Consider the following 23,962-nt stretch of genomic DNA (forward strand, 5'->3'; position numbering starts at 1 on the left):
GAGAATAGTCTGGCCTCCTAGAATTGCCGAGGGGACTAAATGAACGGTTGCCCAGCGAGGGTCGAGAACAGGATTCCCATCACTTTGTTTCCAAAGACATGGGTGCTGAGCACAGGAGGCCAGCGCCACTGGAGGCCCTGGGATGGAGGAGGTCACAGGAGTGGGGGCCTGTCCCGGAGTGAGGCGGCTCCCGCCTGCAGCCCGGCTCGGAGGGGCAAACCCCGACCCAGTCCCGGAGCAGCTGGCCCTGCGGCCGTCCGGGACCGAGCGCGCTGGTGAGCACTTCTGGGAAAGGCCCCCTCCCCCTGGAGATGGGCAGAGCCCCAAGGTCCACAGACGCCGCCACACACGCGCTGTCTGGAGCCCCCACCCCACTGCCACGCCGGTGGGATGGTTAACCCACTGAAGTCACTGAACCCTTTCTGTTTGTTTCATAAAAAAATGTTTTCTCTTGGTTTTAGCCACATTGTTGTTTAAAGGAATGAAATAATTGAAACACGAGGAACTCTATGAAGGCTTGGATTTTTATCTCTATGAGCACATCAATTATATAGACAACATTCGGTCTTTTTTTTTTAACCAACACAATTTAACGAATTTTATTCACTGCCACTGATTTATAATGCCATCTCTTTTATTGAACAAATACATACATATGCACGAAAAATGAGATCTCTAAACCTGTACGCGGTCCTGGGGCTGCCACACCCGTGTACCGCTCACTGGGGAGCTTAAAACAGCAGAAATTGAGTCTCTCGCGGTTGCGGGGTCAGAAGCCTGGAATCGAGCGGTCGGCAGGGTCGGTTCTTTCCGGGGCCTCTGGTGGAGGATCGATTTCAAGCTCCTCTCCCAGCTCCTGGTGTGGCCGCCGTCCTCGGCATTCTACTCCCTCCAGTCACTGCCTCTGCCGTCACGTGGCCTCTCCCCAGGTCTCCGTGTCTTCACATGGTGTCCTCCTCTCTGTGTATCTGTCTCCATCAATTTTAAAACCAATTTCTTTGCCCATCTCTGGCTAAGCTGGATGAAAAACCCTTTCTCCATTTCTATGGAGTCCACACGCTGCCACTGTCTGGGTTGTGGAGGAGGGTGTGCCCTTGGGAACCCAAGCCAGAGGGAGCAGCAGGGTCTGTCAGTTGGGATGAGGCCAAGGGAGGTTGGGATTCTCCCTCAGTCAGTGCTCACCCCCAGGGGCCCTGGGAGGGCTGACCTTTAATGCAGAAGTCGAGGTGAAGATGAGGAGGGCATGGAGGTGATTCTTCAGTCCCAGGGGACTCTGAGCACACACTCCTCTCTGCACGGCAGCCAGAGTGGTCCTCCTCGAGTGGCAATCAGCCCCACGGTTCGCTCCTAAGCTCCAAAGATGCTCCCCAACAATGCCACCCGGCCTGAGGTGCAAGGCGGGCTCCTGTCCAGAGATGGAGCCCTCCCCTCGAGTCCAGGCTGGGCCTCTACTGCTCTGGCCAATAGAATGGTGGTCTGGGACATCTGAACCCAGGTCTTAAGAAGGCTGGAAGCTTCCACATCGTCTTCTGGGGATCCAGGCACCCTGTTATTAGAAGCTGGAGCCACGTGGCGAGGCCACAGGGAGAACTCACGTGCTCCGGTGAGAAGTCCCGGCTGAGCTCCCCGCAACGGCCAGCACCAACCAGCAACCAGGAGACCCAGCGGCCTGGACGTCCAGCCCAGCTCATGCTATGGAGCATCACACAGAGCAGAAGAACCGCCCGGCGGAGCCCAGGCCAGCCACGGAAACCTGAGGAAGAAGAAGATGGTCATTGTCGTAAGCCACTACATTTTACGGTGGTCTCTTACACGTCAAGAGACATGGCAACAATAGCGAACAGAAATACAGATCTGTGTCTGCCAAAAGTCAAGCGCTACAAAATTTGTAACACCACGATTGATGATAGTCTCAAACTGGGACTGAGGGCAAGTCCCTCGATAGCAGGACGACCAACAGCCTGCATCCTGTGTGCGCTGGGATGCCAGACAGTGGTGGAGACGAATAAACCACGACTCCATGCAATGACCCGGACAAATCGCACACGATGCCACAGAGGGAGGGATGCCAGGTCACAGCGCGCATTCTGAATCATGGCATTTACACCACGCGCACGAGGAGGCAGGACTCCACTGCGCCTGCGTGGAGAGCGCTCCCCTTTGGGTGCGTCGGAGTCAGCTCGGGCTGCTAGAGCAAAAATACCGTCGACTGGGCGGCTTAGACACCCAGCACTTATTTCTCACAGTTCTGGAGACTGCGAGGTCCCAGATCAAGGCGCCAACAGACTCGGTGTCTGGGGAGAGCCCACTTCCTCGTCCATCAACGGTGCCTTCTTGCTGTGTCCTCACCCGGCCGCGGAAGGGCCGGGGAGCTCTGCGGGGTCTCTTCTGTGAGGGCATGAACCCCATTCAGGAGGGCTCCCCCCTTGTCACCTAGTTCCCCCTCCAAGGCCCAACTTCCAAATACCTTCACGGGACTGGGGACTAGGATTATAACATACGGACTTTGGGGTGACACAGACACTCGGTCCGTTGCAGGGTGGTGGTGATGGCAGCCGGGCACGAGGGGCTGCCGGGGGAGGCGGATGATGTGTCTGCGTCTGCTCGCCACTTAGAGTGTGCGTTGCCTTTGAGAAAACCCATCGAGCTAATTTGTGGACGTCTCTGTGTACATGTTCTATTTCAATAAAGAGTTCGTTTTCAAAGTGTAAATAGAATTTTTTTCTGGTTATCTACTGCTGCATAACAAATCATGCCAAAATGGAGTGGCTTTACTATTTCACCCAGTTTCTGTAGGTCAGGAATTCGAGAGGGCTGGGCTGAGTGGCTCTGGCTGGAGGGCTCTCCTGTGGGCGCAGTCGCAGGGGGCTGGGCGTGGGTCGTCTTCTTCACTCTCACTTCCCACCTGAGCTCGGGAGACTGGAAGGGTGGGGTGGGGGCCGGGGTGGCGGGGGCTCTGGGCATCTCTCTTATCTTCATGTGGCCTCTGCACATGGTCTCTCCAGCACCGGGCCTTCTGAGTACCCTGACTCCCTACAAGGCTATCTGAGCTCCAAAGGCATGTGTCCTGAGACAGCAGCCACCTCCTTTCCTCTCCTGGCCTTGGAAGTCACACGATGTAACTTCTGCCACATGCTATTTGCAGTCTCAAAGGTCTGCCCAGGTTCAAGTGAGGGTCATACTGACCTTGGACTCCCTCTGAGAGAAGGGGTATCAAAGAATTGCAGACACATTTTTAAAACCACCAAGACACCAACTCACTCTCCTTGTCAAAAACCACCAACGGTTGGCCATCACATTTAGAAGAAATCCACACACTTTTCCTGGCCCTCCAGACCAGCAGGGTCACCCTAGCCCTGCCCACCTTTCCCAGCCCTCTCTGCCTCCTCTGCTTTCTACTCCCCGCACCCCAGCCAGACTGGCCTCCTCTTGGATCCTGGAAGACAGCACACTGCTTGCACCCCAGGGCCTTTGCACGTGCTGTTTCTTGGTAGAACGCTCTTCTTCCTGATTATTGCCTGTCCCACTCCTTGTCCTCCAGGCCGTAGCTTAAATGGCACCACCTCAGATGTGCCCTTCTTTCCCACCCCTCTTTTCCCACTGCCTGGTTTTGTTTGCTTCATCACACTTCAGTCTCTTGGAAATTAGCTTTCCTGTTGATTTGTCCTTTCTTGTTGTTAATCGTCTGCCTCTCCCAACCAGAATGGAAGCTCCTTATTAACCACCAGGGCAACGCCTGGTGCTTAGTAAATATTTACTGAATGAATAGATGGGTGGATACTAGATGGACTGATGACACAAATACAGAACTAAAGCGTCCTTTTCATGTATGTGCTTGGCACTGTGCTGGATGCTGGGGACAGACGATGGCCGAGGTGCAGGGAGACGGAGGCCCACACCTCCAGCCAATCACAGGCAGCTGGTCGAGTGCTCGGCCCGTGCCATGAACAGAGCCCTCTCTGGGCACAGGGAGGGACTGTGCTGCCGTGGTGCTGCATCTGATTGGCTGTCAGCATGCACTCCTCCGTTCTCACGTGACTTCCTGGTCTGCAAAGTAAAGAACTACATTTCCCAGACTCCCTTGCAGCCAAAGTGCTGGACGTGAATGAGATTCAGCCAGCGAGATGCCTTCGCACAAGACCAGGAGGCAGAAGGGAGGCACCCTGGCATCGGGGCGGGGGGCTGGGCTCTGTGGGCGCGTGCAGGCCTGGAGACTCGGTGCTTTCTGGGGCGGTGCTCCAGCCTCCAGTCACCTGTCTCCGGGGGTCAAGAGGCCAGTGGGGTGGGGACTTCCTGATCCTGGACCGCAGGCACAGCTCTGTTCCTTAATTCAGTAGATCCAGGGGCGACTTCCTGCTTTGTGTGTGAGAGAAACATGTGGCTCTCTTGGCAGGTCAATTCTGTTTTGCTCCAGAGTCAGTTCTGGAGGCCCAGTGAGAACACACTCCTCCAGCCTGTCGATGGTTTTGGAATCCCCTAACCCCCAGTTTTAAGACCCAGTCTATGTAAATACTTGGAGTGCATATCACCTGCCACGACTGGGATGGCTGAAGAGATGAGGAGAGTGTGAGGGAGCAACGTCCAGCCACTGCATTTACAGATATTTCAGCAGATCCCAAAACATCCTAAGAAAACGGAAGACACAGCCCGCCACCTAGAAGCTCCAGCCACGAGACAGTGCAGCATCCTGATAGTTGGTGTCCAGGTGGCTCGTTGCTTTGTTCACCTTTTTATCCAGGTGTTGAGCATAAGATTTTTTTTCTTGAGGAAGATTAGCCCTGAGCTAACATCTACTGCCAATCCTCCTCTTTTTGCTGAGGAAGACTGGCGCTGAGCTAATATCCATGCCCATCTTCCTCTACTTTATATGTGGGACGCCTACCACAGCATGGCATTTTGCCAAGCGGTGCCATGTCCGCACCCGGGATCCAAACCAGCGAACCCTGGGCCGCCGAGAAGTGGAACGTGCCCACTTAACCACTGTGCCACCGAGCCAGCCCCCTGAGCATAAGATTTGGTCGACTGCCTGCTTCAGTGATTTTATAGAACAGCAAATACTCAATTATTTTCTTCTGCTCCATGACACAGTTAAAAAAAAAAAAAGGACCAGAAGTCTATGTTGTTACGCAGTCTAGTCCTGACACTACCACTACCACTGCTGTGCAAACTGGATCAGCCGCTTACCCTTTCTGGTCTTCATATTTCTCACTGCAAAATGAGAGAAGGAAACAAAACCACATCAAGTTTCCTTCCAGCTTTAAATGTCTAGGAATCCTTTCTATTCTTCTGGATGTGTGAGTGTGTGTATGTGTGTGTGTGTTGTGTACGTGCATGTGTGCATGGGTTTAATTCATCCTTATAACCAGTGAACTCTGCACAGCTCCCTGGCCCACTACCTACCTGGCCATGTTGGTTCCTATGAGCTCAAGAAAGGTGATTTTAATTAAAAAAAAAAATTGACCATGGAAAAAAATCAAGTACACAAAAGTAAGGAAAACACCATAAGCAGCCCCATCTGCCTTTTGTCGGCTTCAACAACGTATCAACTCATGTGCAATCTTGTCTTGTCTCCATCCCTTCCCAGGTCCCCTTGCCCCTGGGTTATTTTGAGGCAAGCCCCATCTGTACGTATTTCACGTAGTATCTTTAAAAGACGAGGACGGAGCTATTTTTGATGGTGATGCAATTGCCGGTCCAAGTAAACCTTTTCATCCCAAAGTTAGCTTCAAATTCGGGTCACAAATTCTCTTTGCAAATCCTGCTTGGAAAAGAGCCCTTCACGAGCACAGATGCTCCAGATGTCGCACAAACACTAAAACACGAATAAAAACACCCTCCCCCCATGCATTTATTCCTTAGAATGCAATTTTTAGAGCATCAGGAGTGATTCTCGGGTGGTCTACAGTCAGCCATTTTTCAGGAAACTATAAACTCAATATGGAAATTGGGCAATTCATTTTAACATCCACCCTCGCCAGGCGCCAGCCTCCGCACTATCCCCTGCAGCGCCTTCATCTTGCACGGGCAGAATTCCTCCTCCTGAGTCTGATATGCAGTGTCAGTGGCGCTGATGAGTGGATCCCCAGGTCCCCTAAGCACAGAGGGAGGCTCTGGAGCCCGGTGCCACACCAGCCCCTGGCTCTTCCACTCAGAAATGTGTGACTGCAGACAAGTCACGACAGGTCTCCAGGCCTCCATGACCTCATCCACAGAACAGGGATGGTAATCTCCAAGTCACCCTTGGAATGTTGCTTGGAGAGTAAACGAGCTAACAGAACACTCAGCTGGGTGCTGCCACGCAGAGAGGCTCTGCAAACACTGTGGTCTCAGCATCTTCATCCTGTTTTACAAACTGGGGTGAGGGTTCCTGAGGCCAGACGCCAATTGTACTCAGCGTCAGTCTCCCCACAGGGCAGCTGTCAAAAATCTGTGTTAAACCGAGAGAACAGACTCAAATCTGATCCCAAAAGGGAAAAAAGCTGTCTGAGTACACCCCATCCTTCTGGATCTTCTGCGATTTCCTCCATTGCTTGAGCAAGCCGGCCACAAGGAAGGCATTCAGGCTCATGTCCACAGGGGGAGAAAGCAGAGAAAAACTCTTTTTTCACAAAAAGGACTTAGTTTGTGCAAGAACTGCAATTTCGAGGCCCCGGACGACACAATTGGAGTATTGTACTTCGGGCTCCTCGTCGGGGCAGCCAGCTCTCCCGACAGTAAACACGCTTCTAATGAAATAAAAGTTTTGGGCAGCAGATTCTCCCGCCGTGAGTAACAGGCAGTGTGCTTCCAAGAGCATGTCAGACTGAATGAATTTGTCATCTCGGATGGAGACCCTCCCAGCAACAAAACAACCTGAACAGCGGCAAGGAAGCCAGCCCTGCATATGGATCCCAGCTTCTGATTCAGTCCACAGTTTGTCGAAGTCAGCGCTTTTGGACCCACCTGAGGCTAATGAACACGAGTGGGATCACCCAGCAACACGTTTATGCCTTTCCTGCCCAACCATTCTTTCTGGGTTTTGTTCTTGGAGCTCCTGGGTAACACAATGTGCAGCCCAAAGAAACTCAAGCCCTTAACGCACATTGTCTTAAAATAACAAACCACATATATATTTCTATGAATCAACAAAAAATACATCTTGCAACATCATGTCATAGGAATTCTGCATGATTAAATCTGTTGAGTTTCTCCCTGTGTCCCCCACCCCCCTGAGTCCCTGAGCCTTCAAAGAAGCCTGGGTCCAGAGTGACCTTGGGCTTGAACACCTGTGAAGTACCTGGATCATGCTTCGTGAAGGTGATGGGGCTGGGGACGGGGATGATGCCCCCACAAGAGGCAAGCCAATCAAACTAAGAAGCAGGGTCACACCACCGAACATGAGAGGTAGAAGGCCTAGCCTCTAGAGAGCCAACACGCAATCCCCATTTCCCAGAAGCAGCAGCAGAGGCTTGGAGACGGGCGGGACCCGGCCAAGGTCACGCAGCTGTGAGTGACAGCACAGCATCAGCACACAGTCCAGCACTCTCCCCTTGGAACTGCAAACACCTCCAGAAATGGCCACGACGCGTAAAGATGAAGAAAGAGCGTTGGCACCCCTCCCTTCGCAGGACTCAAGTTCAGAGGGCCCCGGGACTCCCTGCTGTCTGTTTCCAGATGGGCAGTGGGCAAGAAAGGAAACAGGTGAACCGAAAGGACAGCGCCCCAGGACAGTGGGAGGCTGCCCTAAGAAGGCAGTGTTGGGGATCTGGTTGGTGTGTGTGTGTATGTGTGTGTGTGTATGTGTGTGTGTCTGTGTCTGTGTGTGTGTATTTAAAGGGGGGGTCAAGGAGGTCTGCACTTGCCCCAACACAACCCACATCTATCTGGCAGGAGCTCCCAGAATCTCCGGGCAGGACGTCCACAGGGAGGGGATGGAGGCATTGGTGTCCCGCCCAGCCTGGAAGCCAGGGAAGTTGGGCCTTGGCCAGCAGGAGTTGGGGGCCACAGCGCCTTTCCTCTAGGACACACCTGCCCTGCCTGGGAGAGGGGCCCATTAGCCTCATGATTAATCTACTCCCTTGGAGGTCTTGGGCAAACATTTAGACTGGGGACTCCCTCGTCTCATTTGTCCAAATATTTGTAGCTTGTGGGTCACCCGGTCACTTCCTGAGAGGCTAAATTTGGGGTGGTTTGGACCCACACAAATACCCATCCCCCTAGCATTGCCAGGACCAAGCCGAGTGTCACCAGTGTTTCTGGAAGCCTCTGGTGCCAACCAGGGCCACCATGACATCCAGGATGTTGGGCGGGGGGGGGGGAGGCAGGGAGTGAGATAACATTTGGGCATCTTCTTTCACGGGGAGCTCCTCACTGGAGACCATGCAGTGGATCTCAGCTACTCCTGGCAACTGTGGGTCTGGTAGTCTTCAAAGATGAGGACGATGGGGTCCAGACAGGGCAAGTAAGTTACCCAAACTGGTGGGCACAGCTGGTGAGGGCCCAGGCCCCATCCAAACTTGGGTCTGTCCAACCCTGGACTCAAACCTCCCACACCTTCTGACATAAGTGGTTTCATTCATTCATTCATTCCATCAGCCTGTAAAGTTGCTTTTTACCAGCATCCTCCTGGTTTTTCTTTTGGCCACCATTTACTGATCTTCCAGCCTGAGTCAGGAGCTAGGCTCCAGCCTTCACATTAATATGTGATTTGATTCTCTGAGCCTCCCGGAGTTGGGGGGGGGGGGAGATATGACTTCTCTCTCCATTTATAAATTAAGCTACTGAGGTTCAGCAAGGCTGGGTAACTCATTCAAGGCTGCACAGTGGAAGTAGACCCACTCTAGAAGTCACATGTGTTGACCATACCAAGCTCCAGACCATTCCTCGCATGGTTGCTGTGCCACATTCTTACAACACTACCAATGGCTTTCTCCTTGCAAACCAAGCAACGGTGCCGCGGGAACTCGGAATTTGGGAGCCAAGACCAGACGCGGTGGATGTAAACGATCTCTTTGCCACTTAGTGATGTTGCTCCTCAGCGGCCGCAGACCAGTGCGCACGGAGGCGGCGCCTTCTGGCCCTCGGGAAGCAGCACGGAGGCCGCACCCGGTGCCAGGCGTGGGGCGGGGGCGCAGGCGAAGCCGGAAAGGGCCTGGAAGCTCAGCTCCGTCCTGCCTGGGGTCGCCTGGAAGCCGAGCCTGTACTTAGTTCTCCCTGGTAAATAACAGCTCTGGTTTCTGCTAAAAGGATTCATTCCCAGAACACAATAATTTTCATCTCCTCCTCACTACAACCCGTAGTTTACGGCTAAATATACGCCATAATGAGCCGCCGGCCTGATAGCGTCGTTAAGGAGATATTTGACCTCGGGTTTAATTGCAGGATGGAATAAATGGTTGGGACGCGCAGAAGGGGCCCCCTGCCAGCCTGAAGGCGAGTTCAAGGCTCGGCTCTGAAATCCACCAGCCCCGGAGAAAGTGGTGGTGGTGCGGGTGGGGAAAGCGGCTCCCCCGAGCCCGGGCCAGGCCGCCAGGGCGGTGAAGGCTCAGCAGCCAAGTGTGGCTGATTTGGCCCTTGGCCGGGGCTGCCTCTGGAACCCTTCTGTGTGGGTGGACAAGGGAGACAGCTTAACCCTGGAGAGCAGCCCTCACGGGACCCGCTCCCTCTTTTCACCTGCCCCCCTGCTTTCCAAAGTCCCTCAGAGCAAAGCCACTCCCACCCCCACGGGCAGAACACAAGGTCAGCTGGGCACACGGCTGGGAATGCACATCGGCCACCAATCGTGACAGACTAAATGCCAGCTTGAGGTGGCTGGCCAGAACGCAAGGGGAGCCGGGTATGCTGACGACCCGGCACCTGCTGAAGGCTATTGAGCGAATAAAACACGTGCTGGCAGACAAATTGGCGACGTGGAGCCCAGCAGAAGCTCTGAGAGCAACTGCGCCGGGGTCTCTCACCGCTGGGCCTGCGACCCCAGCGCTTCTGCATGAAAAACGTGGCCGGCCAGGAGCCTGTGACCCCGTGCCCAGAGGAGAGGGGGCGGATTCCGGCCTGCAGCAGCGGAGGGTGCTGTACGGCACCCGGCTCCCCTCCTGGATTTTTCCCTCTTCTGCTCAATGTCAAGGCTACAAAACCCGTCAAGGGAGTGTCAGCGGAGTGCACGAGTTTGACAAATGGCAACTCTTCGAAAGAAAGGGGTGCCAATAACTGACTTAGGCCCAATTTGTCGGATCTTGGTGGTTCTTACTTGGGGGGGGGGGCAGTTGTTAGGGATTTTGAGAGACCAGTGAAAGCTATGGTGCTGCTATTCCCCCAAATGCACCCACACAACTGGTTTTGCACCTCCCACCTCCAGATGCTTTGATTTCAAGTTAAGAATGCTCCCCACACGCACACACAGCAGGGTGATGGACTCCATCACCTAAGATGCAGGAGGCACACAGATCCACCCTCCCAACCCCATCAAAGGGGTCCCACGTCAGTTTCCAGGAGTTGGCAGGGAACCCTGAGGTGGCAGAGGAGAGAGGAGCCACCGTCCTCAAACAGAGGTCCTCTCTCCGTGTAACTCACCCTCACACGTGCACACACTCCACCTAAATCTAGGGGTTAGAATGAATCGCCCTAAGAACAATTCTCCCCCAGATGGGAGAAAGTCTACACGCAGAATTCTAATTCAGCTGAGTAATTATCCTCCTAATTCCCTCTTCCCTGAGAGAATTTTTTTCCTTTGGTTCTCTCCACTTCTTTACTGCTGGGATCCAGGCAGATTGCTGAGTCAGAACGAGCCTGGCCTTCCAAGCCTTTTTGAGTAATGCGTCTGCTTTGTAGTGATGGGGGAAGCAGAGATTCAAACTGGGGGATGTGGCCCCAAGGCTGCTGGCAGAGCCCACTCTCCAGGTTGGAAGCCCCAGGCCAGGGTGTTCTCTAGGCCGCCGCCTTCCATCTGCAGTGGCCGGGCACCCTATGTGACAAGTCCGAAGCGGAGCTGATTGGAAAGGGCGGCCAGCAGCGTCTACACAAGCAGAGTGTGGTGAAGAGCTGTGGAAATGTACCGGGAAAAGCCAAATCTCCCCAGAACGAGGTCCTCTAGGAAAAGATTAGACAAGGCCCTGAATTTTCCACCGGGCTAGCCACTCGCCGGTGTCTGTTTCACTTTGCCCGTGGAGACGCAGCCGCATAGTGTTGGGAAAGGGGCCGGGGATGCGTTTGCAAGAGGAAGGGCGCTGCGCATCCGCGCGGGGCGCGGTCCCGCATCAGCCCCGCTCCCCTGGCCCAGGCGACACCCGTCCCGCCGGCCACGGCAGGCCTCCCGCGCCGTCGGAATCTCTCCACCGGCTGCGGGCGCGCTCTCCTTCCAGCTGGGTCCCGCCTGTTTTTACTCTGGGTTCTCATTTAACTAAAGACAAGGAGTCACAAGCCGCCAGGCGCCGCCGCGGTCCTTTCCAACCAAGGGAGGAAAAGAGAGCGGTGGGTGCTGAGAAAGAGAGAACATTTCCTCTTGGGATGGGGGCCTTGGAGCGGCCTATGGAAACACAACTGCTTTTCCCCAGAAAAAAAGTCATCCAGGCCGGAAAGCGAATGTCAAAGCCAGAGCTAATTATATTATTTTAAAATAAAGAAAAGAAGAGGGAAAGGCGGCCGTGAGAGGGAGGAGGGAGACTGAACCCCCACCCGAGTGACCCGCCCCAGTTATCTGGGTGCGCTTTAAAAAAAAGGCGCTGCGGGACTTAAATTCGGGTTTTTCTTATCCAGAAACCTGACTGTGCTACTGCGGGGTGGGGGGTTGGGATGCCAATTCCACTCAGTTAGAGGAAGGGGGAGGGAGGTCCCGCCAAAGGTCCGGAGCGGGCCCAGCGCGCGCGCCCCTTTGATTGGGCCTGGACGCAGCACCGCGAGGCCCCGGCGGCTGCAGCGCGATCGGCGGGCTGTTTGTAATTCCATCCTTTTTTCATTAACATAAACACCACTTGAACAAAAATATACATGGCCACCTACTTCGCCGGGAAACACGGCCCAGCGCCCACCGGCCCGCGCTCGCCCGCCGGCCAGGCCCCTGCCCTCACGGCGCGCCCGGGCGCCCAGGTCCACGCGGTCCACGCGGCGCGCGGGGCCCAGGCCGAGGCCGAGGCCGCCTTGGGGCGGCTTTGAAGCCTCAGGCCTCCGGGCTCTGGGGCGGCCCCCCACAGCTCAGCTTGTCATCCCGGCTGGCCGCCGCCGGAGCCCCGACGGAGGTGCTGAGTTGTCAACGTAAATTCCTAGTTAAGCCACTTGTTGATAAAGCCCCGGGGCAAATTGGTTCCTCTTTACCTGCGCGCCCCGCCCCCGCCCTCGCCGGCGCGGCCCTAATTGCAGGAGGAGCTCGTCGCCGGCGGCGGCCTCGGCAGCGAGTTAATTGAGTTGGAACGAGCGCGGTCTCCGTTCGGCGGGACGCCTGGCGGGGTGAAGGAAGGAGCTGGGGGGCGGGGGGAGACGCCGGTGGGACCTCCGGCCTCGGAGGCTCACGCTTGTCCGGGTGGGCTTTCGGTGGAGCAATAATGGGGGCGAGGGGGTGGACTCGGTGACCATCTGGCGGCTCTCGTTTGTGTGCGGGCCTCCCCCGTCCGCGTTCACGCAGTCCGGATCTCTGGTTTGCAACCCCCACACCCCGCGCGGGTGCGTATGCGCGGGTTCCTCGGGCCCAGCCGGATCTCCTCCAGCCCCAAATCAGAGCTGACCAGCGTCGGCGGGAGTCCTGGGTCTGTCTGGGCTTCGCCCTCTTCCACCCCCGTCTGCAGCCCCACTGCGGCCCCCACGCCCGCCCGAATTAAGAATTAGGAGAGTTTTGGAAGCTGCATTGAGAAATCAGCCCGACGGGTCCAGTGACCCCGCTCCAGGCTCGTCTACGCAGGCACGGGCAGGTGGCAAACAGAGCCAGTTTCCCGCATACGTTCCGGTCCCAAGCCACGTAGCTGGAATAGTCCAAACAGTAGACCTTTGATGTGCATTTTGCCCTTTGCATGACTGCATAATCTTGGGCATCCGCTAGTTCCCATTACCAGTATAGACACGTCCCAAACAATCTTGCACTCAAAAGGCATTTCCCGGCTTCGCAGGGAAAACCAACCAACCAACCAACCCGGTTGGAGGCACCCAAGCTTCGGGGACCTTAGACTTCGATCCAGGCGTCACCCTCTAGCGGCAACCCGGGTTGCATCCGGAGTCCAGCGCCCAGAACCTTCCTATATGCCCGTCTTCTTTCCTGCGCCGGGCGGCCGCGGTATCCCAGGCTGGGCAGTCCCACCACGGTCAAAGTGGGGCGTCGGGGCCTGAAGACGCGCGCAGACTTGGTCTCCAGAAGGCGCCCCTCCGCGAGCGTGAGTCCCAGGTGCGCCCCGCTGCCCAAGGCCCCCCAGCCTCTGCTCAGACGCGCGCTGGAGAAGGCTGAGCCCCCCGTCACCTCTCACCGAGGCAGGGCCCAGCGAGTGAGAAAGGGGTGCCCACTGCCCCCACCCACCGAGACCCTTCCCCAGCCTGAGAGTTTTCCCATTTGCAGCTCCAGCGTCCCTCACCCGGTGCCCAGGCGCGCGCCCCCTTTCCCGGGATGGTCGAGGTAAAATAAACACCGCGTTCACGCTAGCAGAACCCATCATTAGCCCAAACCACGGGGAAAATAATTGCTTCGTCGCACAACGAGAGCGGCAGTAACCAGCCGGGTCTGCCCGGGACCCTCCCGCCGCCGCCGCCGGGGCCTCGGGGCCCGCGGAGCCGCATCGCAGCCAGGGCCAGCCCCGACCTCGGGGGACGGCGCCCCCAGAGCCCCGCCGGGCCTGGTCCGCGCCGGGAGAAACCCGTTGCGCGCTTCCGGCGAGTCCCAGGCACCGCCTCGGCCGAACGCCAGCCGTCGGCGATTCTTTTCTGGGAGGCAACGTAAAGAATGCTCGAGTCAGACTCGCAAACCGGAGTGAGTGTCGGCTGCCTGAAGAGGGGGGAGAGAGAGAGGAGTCCGGGGCAGGTGGGCGGTGGCGAAGGGCGGCTGCCCCGAAGCGAAGTCCTGCGGAAAATGCTGCTGGGCGGCGGAGAACCCGGGGGCGGTGGCGAGGAGGCTGTTAGAACGCTTATTGCTGGTCTTTGAAAAAAAGAGTGAATTTGATTCCTAATTGCGTTAGTTTTCATGGCGAATTAAATGGGTCTTAGCCCAATTTGGGGAGGTGGGAATGACCCCGGGGGGTGGGGGTGGGGGGAAGCTTTGCCTGCAGCTGCCACGTGGACCTAACTCACTCTCAAGTTTTAACAGCCAAAAGGGAGGTGGGAGGAAAAGCGAGATAAAAGGATCAATTTTGACCTTGGGAATCTAACAACATGTTTAAAATACTTGGAGGTTTATGCTTTTTAAAATAGCGGTCTTATACATCTTCCCATGTCAGAGGGAGAATTTTTGCTGGTAATTATTAAGAAAAAACACCCAGGGTAAAAATTAATTGGTGCCCGGGTAGAGAAATGAAATGCACGTCTGAAAACCAGGCACCCCAAGGTAATTACTTTTAAAAACGAACCCCAGCTAGCGTGAGATCAAATCGTTCACGGATTTGATCTCAAGCATCGAGAAAAGACGTTTCAAAATAAAAGGACTAGAAAGTTTGAGTGGCCGCTTTAAGTTTTCACCTTGGTTTGATTTTTAAATTCTACCGCATGGAAAGCCACTGGCTGGTAAGAAGGTGACACTGAGCCAGAGGCAGAAATAATAATAGTAAAAAGGGACAAAGCCACATTTTCCACGCAAGGAGCTCCAACCGTTAGGCAGAGGAGAGCAGCTGGCGGGGTGTTCAGCAATCACTCCAGAGGGAGACCTGGTGCCCGACCCCTGCTCCAAGGAATCCCCCTGGAGGTCGGCTCCCCGGGGGCTCAGGGACCCCACAGCCTCCAAGGCGCTAAGTGGGGGCTGCTCCAGTGTCTGCATAGCCATAAGCCCTCTTGCCCCAATTCTGTGCCACCAAAAGAGGGAGGTGAACATTTCCCCTGAGCACCCTGGGAGGGGGCAGTCTAGGGGCTACGAGCCCCCCAGCAGGATGCAAGCCGGGTGCAGGTCCAGGCCAGGCCCCCACCGCCCACTGCCCCGGCCTTTCTCAGAAACTGGACGGTCGGGGAGGGTGCTGGGAAGCGGGGTGGGTGTTGGGGGGGCCTCCACGGGAGCCCTCAGCTTCACCCCCCCTGCCCGGTGGCTCGGGTGGGGACAGGGCGGGACACGGGCTGGAGGCTGTTATTTTGGTATTACCTGTGGTGGAAAGCTGGGGGCTTCGTTAGGTGGAGCCTCTGAGTTTAGGGGGGTGACAGTCTCCGTCTTCTTCCTGGATTTGCCAATGGCAGCCCAGGGTCGGGAGGAAGGAGGGAAGCGTCTTACAGCTGACGGCACAATCGTGGAGCCCTCGCTGTACCTCGCTATCGAGTCTGTGAAGTGGGCTCAGCAGCACCTTAGCACAGGCCGGGACACTGCCGGGCTCAGTGAGCCTCTAAGGACCACGCTGCTCTCATTTCATCTTCCCAACAGCCCTGGGCGGAGGCACCTTTACTTTGACTGTCGTGCAAATGAGAAAGGGGGCTCAGAGAGGTCAAGAAGCTGTGCAGAGGTCACACAGCAGCTAGGGCTGGGAAGTGGGATTCTAACCCAGGTCTTCGGCCAGGCCAGGCCCTGTTCCAGGAGGCCACCCTACGAGGGGAGGTAGGGGCTCTGTTGACTGCAGAGGGTGACCAGGGACCAAGCCTGGCCCATGTGTGAGTGGCGAGCACACCTGAGGCTTCAGGATCCTTCCACATGTCAGGAAGTTGGTTCCTAGTCATCAAATGGCCCCGGGAGCTGCCTCTCCACCTGACACACAGCTCTCTCAGTCCGTGTGGGGATTTCAAGCTACTTGTCCTTCCATACTGCCTGGGGCGGGGGGCTGGGGGGGGGGGGCGTGTGTCACTGGAGCCCACAGACAAGCGACTTGTCCAAAGTCTACATGGGCTGATTCCCCTGTTGTGTTCACTCCCCAGGCTGGGGCCCCACAGGTCTTCGGGGACTGCAGGAGAAGGGGTGAGGAGTCCCCCCAGCACCCCAACCAATAACAACCAGGCTAACAATGACTCCTTTACTGACCCTTCTCAACTACCCAGAAGGGAGGGACTATCACTGTTCTTGTTCTGCAGAGGAGGAAACTGAGGCACAGAGAGGTAAGGCCACCAGCCCTGGGCCACGCAGCAATGGAGCCAAGTCTCCATGCGGTTTTGTTTGTTTAGCAGTTCTGCCATGGTTCCGTTGACGGTGTCCACTCCCACCCCACCGCCACCCTGCATAGACCCCTTCCAGCACTTGTCCTCTGCTCCTCAGGCCAGCTCTGTGCATGGGTACTGACGTTATCCCCCCTTAAGATAGGGAAACTGAGGCACCCAGAGTTTAAATCATCTGCCAGGGCTCTCCTGGTCTGCCTTGCCCTTGGCTTCCTCGGCCTTTACTCACAAACCTCCCCTGGGACTCTGCAAATGGCCCCTACAGAGACCCTGCCAGACTCTCTTGGGAAAGCCCCACCCCAGGGCTAAATAGGATGAGGTCCTGGCCCCCCCAGGAAAAGTGGATGCAGAGCAACTCCAAGGTCAGAGAGGTCAGAGCGGCCACTGCCTGCCCGAGGGCCTGGAGCCCCAGAGAGGCTGTCCAGGGTGTGCCCAGCAGGGGCTGCGCCCCAGACATCCCCTTCTCCCCCTCTCCTCCTCCCTCCCTGGCCCCTCTCTCTGTCTCTTGCTTCCGCCCTCCCTGTCCCCTGCTGTCTCTCTCTCTGTCTCTGTCTCTGTCTCTCCCCACCCCTGCCGCCTACACACACTCCTCCCTGCAGTCTGGGCCTTCCTGTCTGACCCCAGCCATGGCCCCTAGCTTTCTAGCTGCCCCCACAGCCCGAAGCAGACCATGGGAATCCATCCATCCATGTGAGTTCTCTCTCTCTCTCTCTCTCTCTCTCAACCTTGGCTTTGCTCTGGTCTGTTCTTGTCTCTCTCCCTGATTTGCTCACAATCTCTGTGTGTCTCTTGGGGCCTCAGTCTCTGCCTCTCTGACCTGCTTGTCTCTGGGTTCTGATGACACAGTATCTGCGGTCTCTCTCTGGGCGGGGGATGAGGGGGGTCTCCGTGTCCCCTGGCCATGTGTGTCTCTGTTCCAGTACACAGGGCAGGCTGCCCAGCACCCAACCCGGCCAGCTGACTTCCCGGGAGCTGTGTCGCCCTCACCCATGTCACGCACACACAAGAGCTGGCTCTCTAGTCAACTGTGCAAAAAGCAGGCCCAGCAAAGCCGTGGAAGCCCATGCATGCCCAAGTGGAAATCCTTCCAGGGGCCCTGGGGCAGCGAAGTTACAACCCGGCTGGCACAAAAGGACCCACGCCAGACCTGGGGATGGCGTGGGAAGAGGGTGTCACCTCCCTTTTCTCAGCAAACCCTTGGCTGTGGGCCACGCCCTCCAACAGGTAGAGCCCGTCCTCTCTCCCCCATCCTGAGCTGGGCCAGGGCTGAGCGGATTTTGGTTTCTCCCTAAAAATAACACTTGTTTTCCTCATTTTTAACACCCTTTAAACGGGAAGAGACAGAGCGGTGCCAGCTATCAGAGACCGATGGGCGCATTTCAAGACACACGGGCAGGTTTCTGGGAGAAAATTGCTGCTTTTCATTAAGACACAAATCTGAGCACACCCCCCTCCCCTCCCTGTCTCGCCCAGCCCTGTTTCCCCGGGTCTCACTCTGTTCTAACTCCCTCTTCCCTAGGGGGTTGTATGTGTGTCTTATTTGATCTCCCCCTCAAATCTGAGAAACAGAATACCTGGCCCTTGAAATTTAATTTATATTTTCCTTTGGGTTTGGTGGGGATTTTCTTTTTTTGGAAACGCATTCCTTTTTCATCTCTCTCAACACTGTCCCCCACTCCCACCTCAGAAGGACAGATGGCCACTGGGAGAGTGACAGTCCCCATGTCTCTGTTGCACCTTGAGCACCCGCTCTCTCCTTCTGTGTGGACCCTTTGCTCAGAAACAAAATCTGAGGGACACACGCTCCCCCCACACACATCCTCACACACCCCCGTGCTGGCAGGAACATCCCGCCATCTTTCTGAGCATGGCCGTCCAGGCAGCGGGGATAAAAATATATCAGGATGGTTTGGAGGCTGCCTCTGTGGGAAGGGGAGCTGCAGCCGCGCCAGGCATCCGTCTGGGAGCCCAGGACGCTCATGTCCCCAGAGCGCTCTGTTTCTTAGAGCAGTATGCACTGCTAATGCCAGAAAACTCCCAAAAATCTCGCAGGGAAGAGGGCTGTAAATTCCTGGGCTGCAATGTTGTCAAATATTTCATTGAAGAACGTCATGGAAAATGCGTGCTTTCGGGTAAAAGGGCCAAGTGGAGGCGGCAAGCTCAGGCTGCAGCAGCGCACACACCAGCTGCTTTTTTTTTTTTCTTGACCAAAATATGAACCTCTCTCTAATGTACAGCTGACAGGGGAGATTAACTGCCAGGGCCTGGGTGCAGGGTAACCCCTGCCCCAGCTGCTCCCCAAACCTGGCCCTGGTGGTCTGCACAGGTGGGGTGCTGAGGGCATCTGGTAGGGCTGGGCAAGGCCAGGGGTGCCGCCTCCCTCTCTCCCTCACCTTGGGATACCCTCATGCAGAGTCTCCAGGGGCCCTAGAATCTGGCTTGCTACTGACAAGAGGGGACAATGAGACTACCTTGGTTTGAAGTTTGCTTAGGTAGCAATGGGCACACGGGGGGACAGCGCCCCGAAGTGTGGGTGTGCAGCTCCAATCAGGAGCTTTCCCAAAGGCCCTGGCACACTCGGGCGTTGGGGACCCCCAGGATTCAGGGCCCCCTTCCGGTGCCCATTCTATACACATCTCTTGTCTCTGCATCTTCTCTGCGCCTAATGCAGACAGAGGGTCACCTCGTCCCCAGCTCACAGCCTCTCCAAGACCCATACAGAAGATGCCCCGTCCCCACATCTCCATCCCATTCCACGAACCGCCCACTCTCTCCAGCACGACAAAGCGAGGAAAAGTTGCTCCGACACCACAAAAACAAAGTGGGAGAGTCATTCTGCTTCCTCAGGACCTGAGATCAAAACAGACCCTGCCTCACAGGGCTACAGTGGGGGTTTCATCTGCTAGCAGTGACCTCAGGGTGCCTCTGAAGGGCACAGCCAGGCCTCGATAACCGTTAGCTGGGCGACCACCGCGTCTTTATTTTTGTGTTAGATCGCATGCAAACCTCCTGACAGCCTTCCATTCCCGTCGCCATGCTCTACTGTCCACACGCTGCCTGACGCCTGGGGAGACAGGGTGCCACCATGCAGACCCCTCTCCTTGCCATATGTGGTCCCCAGGATGCACACCGCATCGCCTACAATCACCCACGCTGTTCTGTGCCACAGGCGTGGAATTGTGCGTATTTTACAAGGTTCGTGTAAACCCATACCATGTACGATATAACCCGTTCTATCACACACGCACCCTACAGCAGTCTGTGTAATGCTATATCATACGGTCTGCAGAGCCGACAATATTCTAGGTCTGGAATACATTATGTTGTACACACCCCCAGACTATACCCTATGTGTGACCTGCTATGCTCCACACGTTTAGAATGTCCTGTGTATGGAACACCTCACAGTGTGCACGAATATTCTGCATACACAATGTGCTATATTGTTCATATCTTAAAACACTCACTATGCACGCAGTCACTGCACCGGACCCACGTCTTAGAACGTTCAGCGTAGGAAATGTGTTCTGTTTGCATGCCTCACGCTATTCTGGGCGCACAGCCCTTATGCTGTGCACCCGCCTGAGTCTTCAGTGCCTCTCTCGGTCCACAGTTCTTGCCCCTCTGGGCAATATCATGCATACTGGCATGCACGATATGTGTGCACATCTCGAGTGTGTAGAGAAATATCCTACTTATTTTGTGCACAGATCATTTTATAATCCGGGGGAGGGAGCACGCTCTGTCTCTTCCTGACCCTGACATTTCTCCGCCCAGTCCCCTGTCCCCAAAGCCACATCCTCAGCCACAAATATCCCACCCTATCGGCCCCTCGGTTCTCCCTATCGACGCCCCCAGGCCAGGCGGCTTTCTGTACTGCCCAACGCCCACCTCAGGTCTAGGGCCCGGCCCGCCCTACCTTGTGTCGCCTTTGGACGTCGCCTGGAAGGAGTTGGAGGGAGCAGGGGCGAGGGAGGCGCAGGCCGGCGCTAATGCAGAGCAGGGGCGGCGGCGGCGGCGGGCAGGGCGGCTGCCCTCGCGGTGGGTGGTCGGCGGCCGCCCCTGCCCCCGCCTGCGCGGCCGGCCCGGGCACGATCCGAGCTGGATCTGGTTCCCTGCTCGGGTTACGGCGGCGCGCTCTCTGCCGGGGCGGCTTCAGTTAAGCAATTAGCCAGTAAAAATACCTTGGGCTTGGGGAGTGGGAGACATCCAGGCGTGTCTGTTTTTACACCCCCCTCCCCGTTTTGGGATTCCTGGTGCCCGCGCGGAGGCGCAGATTTGCTGTGGGACGGGATGGGGTCTTCACGGATTTTTAAGTGAACACCGAAAAGCTGGCCCCCTCCCTCTCCGCGTTTGCTCCGTTCGCCCCTCCAGCTGGGCCCCGGGTTTTGCTGGTTCTGTTGGACTGTCCACCTTTCCCTGCCGCCTTGTCCAAGGCTTCCGGAAGCCCTAAGAAATACATCCCACTATTCGTCCCATTTTTTTTAGGTGAAGGTTGGCATGGTGATTAGAGCTAATAACACTGTATCATATAATTGAATGTTGCTAAGAGAGTAGATCTTAAATGTTCTCGCCACAGAAAAGAGATGGTAACTATGTGACGGCATGGAGGTGGCAGCTAACTCAATGGTGGAAATCCTTTTGAACATATAAATGTATCAAACCAATACATTGTACACCTCGAACTTCTACAATGTTATGTGTCAATTATATCTCAATAAAGCTGGAAAAAAATTAATCAACGAACAACCCCTTCCCCCCAAAAGAAACGAAGACACAAGGAGCTTATGCCACATCTCTGCACCGTGGAGGCTGTCAGCCTCCACGGTGACCGTGAGTCTGGGGGGAGAGGGTCTCTCTGCCTGGCCTCTGCTGGCGTGCACCCCGCGGCCCCAGGCTTCATCCCTGGTCCTGCTGTCAGTCCTGGGTTTGTATCCTGGCTCTGCAGGGTGACCTAGGACATGGGTAACCTTGCTGAGCCCCATCTGTAAAGGGACAGTAACGATGATCTGGTAGGGGCTTCTGTGAAGATTAAACAAGCATCTCTGGGGCGTTTAACCAGGGTCCTGGGTCCAAAGATGGGAGGTCATGGGCTCGTGGGTGGGCTCCAGGTGTTTGGAGAAGCCTTTAAAATTATTCCACAGACGTCGCAGGTGTGAGCCTCGCGGGGGATAGGATGTAATTTTCAACAGTTTATCAAAGGGATTCACGGCCCAGAGAAAGGTTAAGAACATCCAAGGGGGTGTTTGTAAGGCAATGACCAGTACGTGGTGCGTGGCCAGCAAGTGAGAAGTCCTATTATCACTATCGTGTTTGTGGTGGTTGTTATTTTATCCCCGTCAGTTGTCGGATGGGTCTCTCTGTGCCCTTGAACTTGGGAAGCCTGGGGTGTGTGGGGCGACAGAAGCTTTTCCAAACCCCACTCTCTCCACTCCTGGCCTGTAATGAGGCATCCGGTAAATGCAATGATGGTCTGTCCTTGGAGTTAGAGAGGAAATGTGGAGGGAGGTTCACCTGGCAGCCCTGGGTGACCCAGGCCAGGGCCTCACTGGGTCTCAGTTTCCCCATCCCCAAAATGCAAGATCAGGAGAGCTCTCGGGGCATCTTAAAAGCTGAGAGCATAGTCTCTGGGCCCGTGGGAAAGCCTCTGTGCTGTGGCTGTGGTTTTTCCCAGAATTGAGGGGGGTCCCCTCCAAATTACAGAGCAGGAGCCCATTCCTTCTCCCTCTCTCTCAGGCCCCCACCTCTACCTCCCCCCTCGGTGGGGATTAGGGGCTGGGGAGAGCCTCCATCTCCCACATGCCTGAGGCTCCGCGGCCACTGGCTGGCCCCCTCTCCCTGGACCCGGTGACTGCTGTCCCTCCCCTGCAGAGTCTGGTTTGGTGTCAGAGCCTGAGGGGTAAGTGGAGGCCAGGTAGGGCCCCGACTTCACACTTCCTCCCCAGGAAGGTGGAAGCACCCTCACCCCACAACACACAGGAGCCCCCAAGGGGAGCGCGTGAGAGACATGATGTGCAGGAGGGAAGAAAACTGACCTGGGGCGTAGCCACAGATGGAACCTGCCGGCCGCTCCCTCCCAGCTGGGGAGGGCCTAAGAGGAAAGGCGGCCACTGGGAAAAGGGGCCCCCAACTTCACGCTCTACAGAGCCCCCCACTTTGGAGGGCTCCGTTGCGGGGGCGAGCGAGAGAACGGGAGCCATGACTGTCACTTTCTGGGAGCCGCGGGGGTAAGCGATGCTGCCCCCAATTTAGCTCGGGAGCCGGGCTGCCTCCCCCGCTCGCCTCTCTTCTAAAGGCCAGATGTGCTCCCAGCAGCTGGCGGTAGCGACCCCTTCGCGGGAACTTCCCTCCCGGCGCCGCCGGGGCCTCCTAGCCTGCAGCTGCCGTTTGGCAAAAAAAAAAAAAAAAAAAAAAAAAATAGCGATGGAGGGAGAGAATGTGAGAAAGTGTGTGTGCGTGTGCGCTCGTGTGGAGCGGCCGCGCGTGCGACTGTCTGCGCGCGTGCGGCTGGCTGTGCGTGGGCGAACGCCCGGGGAAGGAGTGTGTGTCCTTAACCGAAAGTGTGCTCTCCGCGGTGGGCAGGCTGTGCGCTCGTGCGAGGGTTGGGGGCGCCTGAGCTGTGCGAGGGGTGTTCTCTGGGAAGATGTGCTCGAGGCCGTGCGCGGCGCTCGGGGTGTCTGGTCCGTGGACGCTGGCCGGACTGTGTAAAGTGGAGGTGGGTCCGCCAGCGCGCAATTACCTGCGTGAAGACACAACCACACACAAGGCAGTCACGTCCCACACTCGCTCTTTCCCCTAGGCCTGCCGGGCTCTCTGCGCGCGGAGCCGAGGCCCGGAGCGCCGGGCGGAAGCGCAGCGCGGAGAAGGTGACTGTCATCTGAGAGCGCGGCTCCACCGGGGAAGGCGGCGACCGCCCGGCAGGCTACGCAGGCGAGCCCCCCAGCTCCTCGCAAGGACGTGCCAGGCGCCCCGAAGGCGACCAGGCGTCTACCACCGACGCTGCAGGCGTCCGAGCGAGGAGAGGAGTCAGCGGGGGACGAGGAGGCCAGAGAAACCCGAGAGGCCGGTGGGCTTTGAAAAGCGCCGCGGGCCGCACTCCGAGCCCGGCACAAGCCTCTCGCCCCAGCTCGCGCCAGGACACGGCGTCCTGGCTCCTCGCGACGACCCTCGAAAACATCCCTCGGCTCCCTCCTCCCAACCCTGGGCCCTGGCCCGAGGGGCCGGCCGGGTGCCCCTCAGTCTACGCGCGAGCAGCACTCACCTGGGTCCCTGCGCACCGCGTTGCGCCCGGCTCCAGCGCCGTCCTGCGCTCGGCGCCACTGTCCCCCCTCCCCGGTCCTAGCCCGAACCCCAGCGCTGCGAGGTTGGCGGGGGAAGGCGTGCGTGGAAGCCCCTGCTGCGGGCAGCCAGGCGCGCGAGGGCCACCCAGGCCCGCGCTCTCCGCCCGCGCAGACTGCTTTCCGGAACCTGGCCGGGCGCGCAGTGTCAGAGGCCCCCGCGGCGGCGGCAGGCCGAGCCCACAGGGGCATTAGGCCAACTCCCCCGGCGCACGCGGAATTCTCTATTATTATTATTAAAGAACCCCCCAGAACGTGTTTACGTTGAACCGTATAAACTTCCTGCCAGGGCCTTTACCATCTACGAGAAATCAGAACCTGCTCTCGGAAAGTGGGGACACCGGGGCTCCGGGGCCAAATAGGCGGGTTTTCAGTGTGTGTATGGGGGAGGGGGTCAACTGGGT

The 23,962-nt window shown here is 56.8% G+C and overlaps 2 long non-coding RNA genes across 2 annotated transcripts; one reads left to right on the top strand and one right to left on the bottom strand.

Moving 5' to 3' along the window:
• Positions 1-510: 510 nt before the first annotated feature.
• Positions 511-23,765, bottom strand: LOC139082249 (uncharacterized). The gene is made up of 3 exons (XR_011538058.1): positions 23,483-23,765; positions 1,208-1,753; positions 511-968 (listed from the first exon to the last, which is right to left on the bottom strand). It is a non-coding gene; the product is annotated as an uncharacterized lncRNA (long non-coding RNA).
• LOC139082250 (uncharacterized) lies at positions 22,316-23,816 on the top strand. The gene is made up of 2 exons (XR_011538059.1): positions 22,316-22,448; positions 23,021-23,816. It is a non-coding gene; the product is annotated as an uncharacterized lncRNA (long non-coding RNA).
• The last annotated feature ends 146 nt before the right edge of the window (positions 23,817-23,962 follow it).

This window comes from Equus przewalskii, chromosome 3 (assembly GCF_037783145.1).
Source record: "Equus przewalskii isolate Varuska chromosome 3, EquPr2, whole genome shotgun sequence".
NCBI classification, from domain to species: domain Eukaryota; kingdom Metazoa; phylum Chordata; class Mammalia; order Perissodactyla; family Equidae; genus Equus; species Equus przewalskii.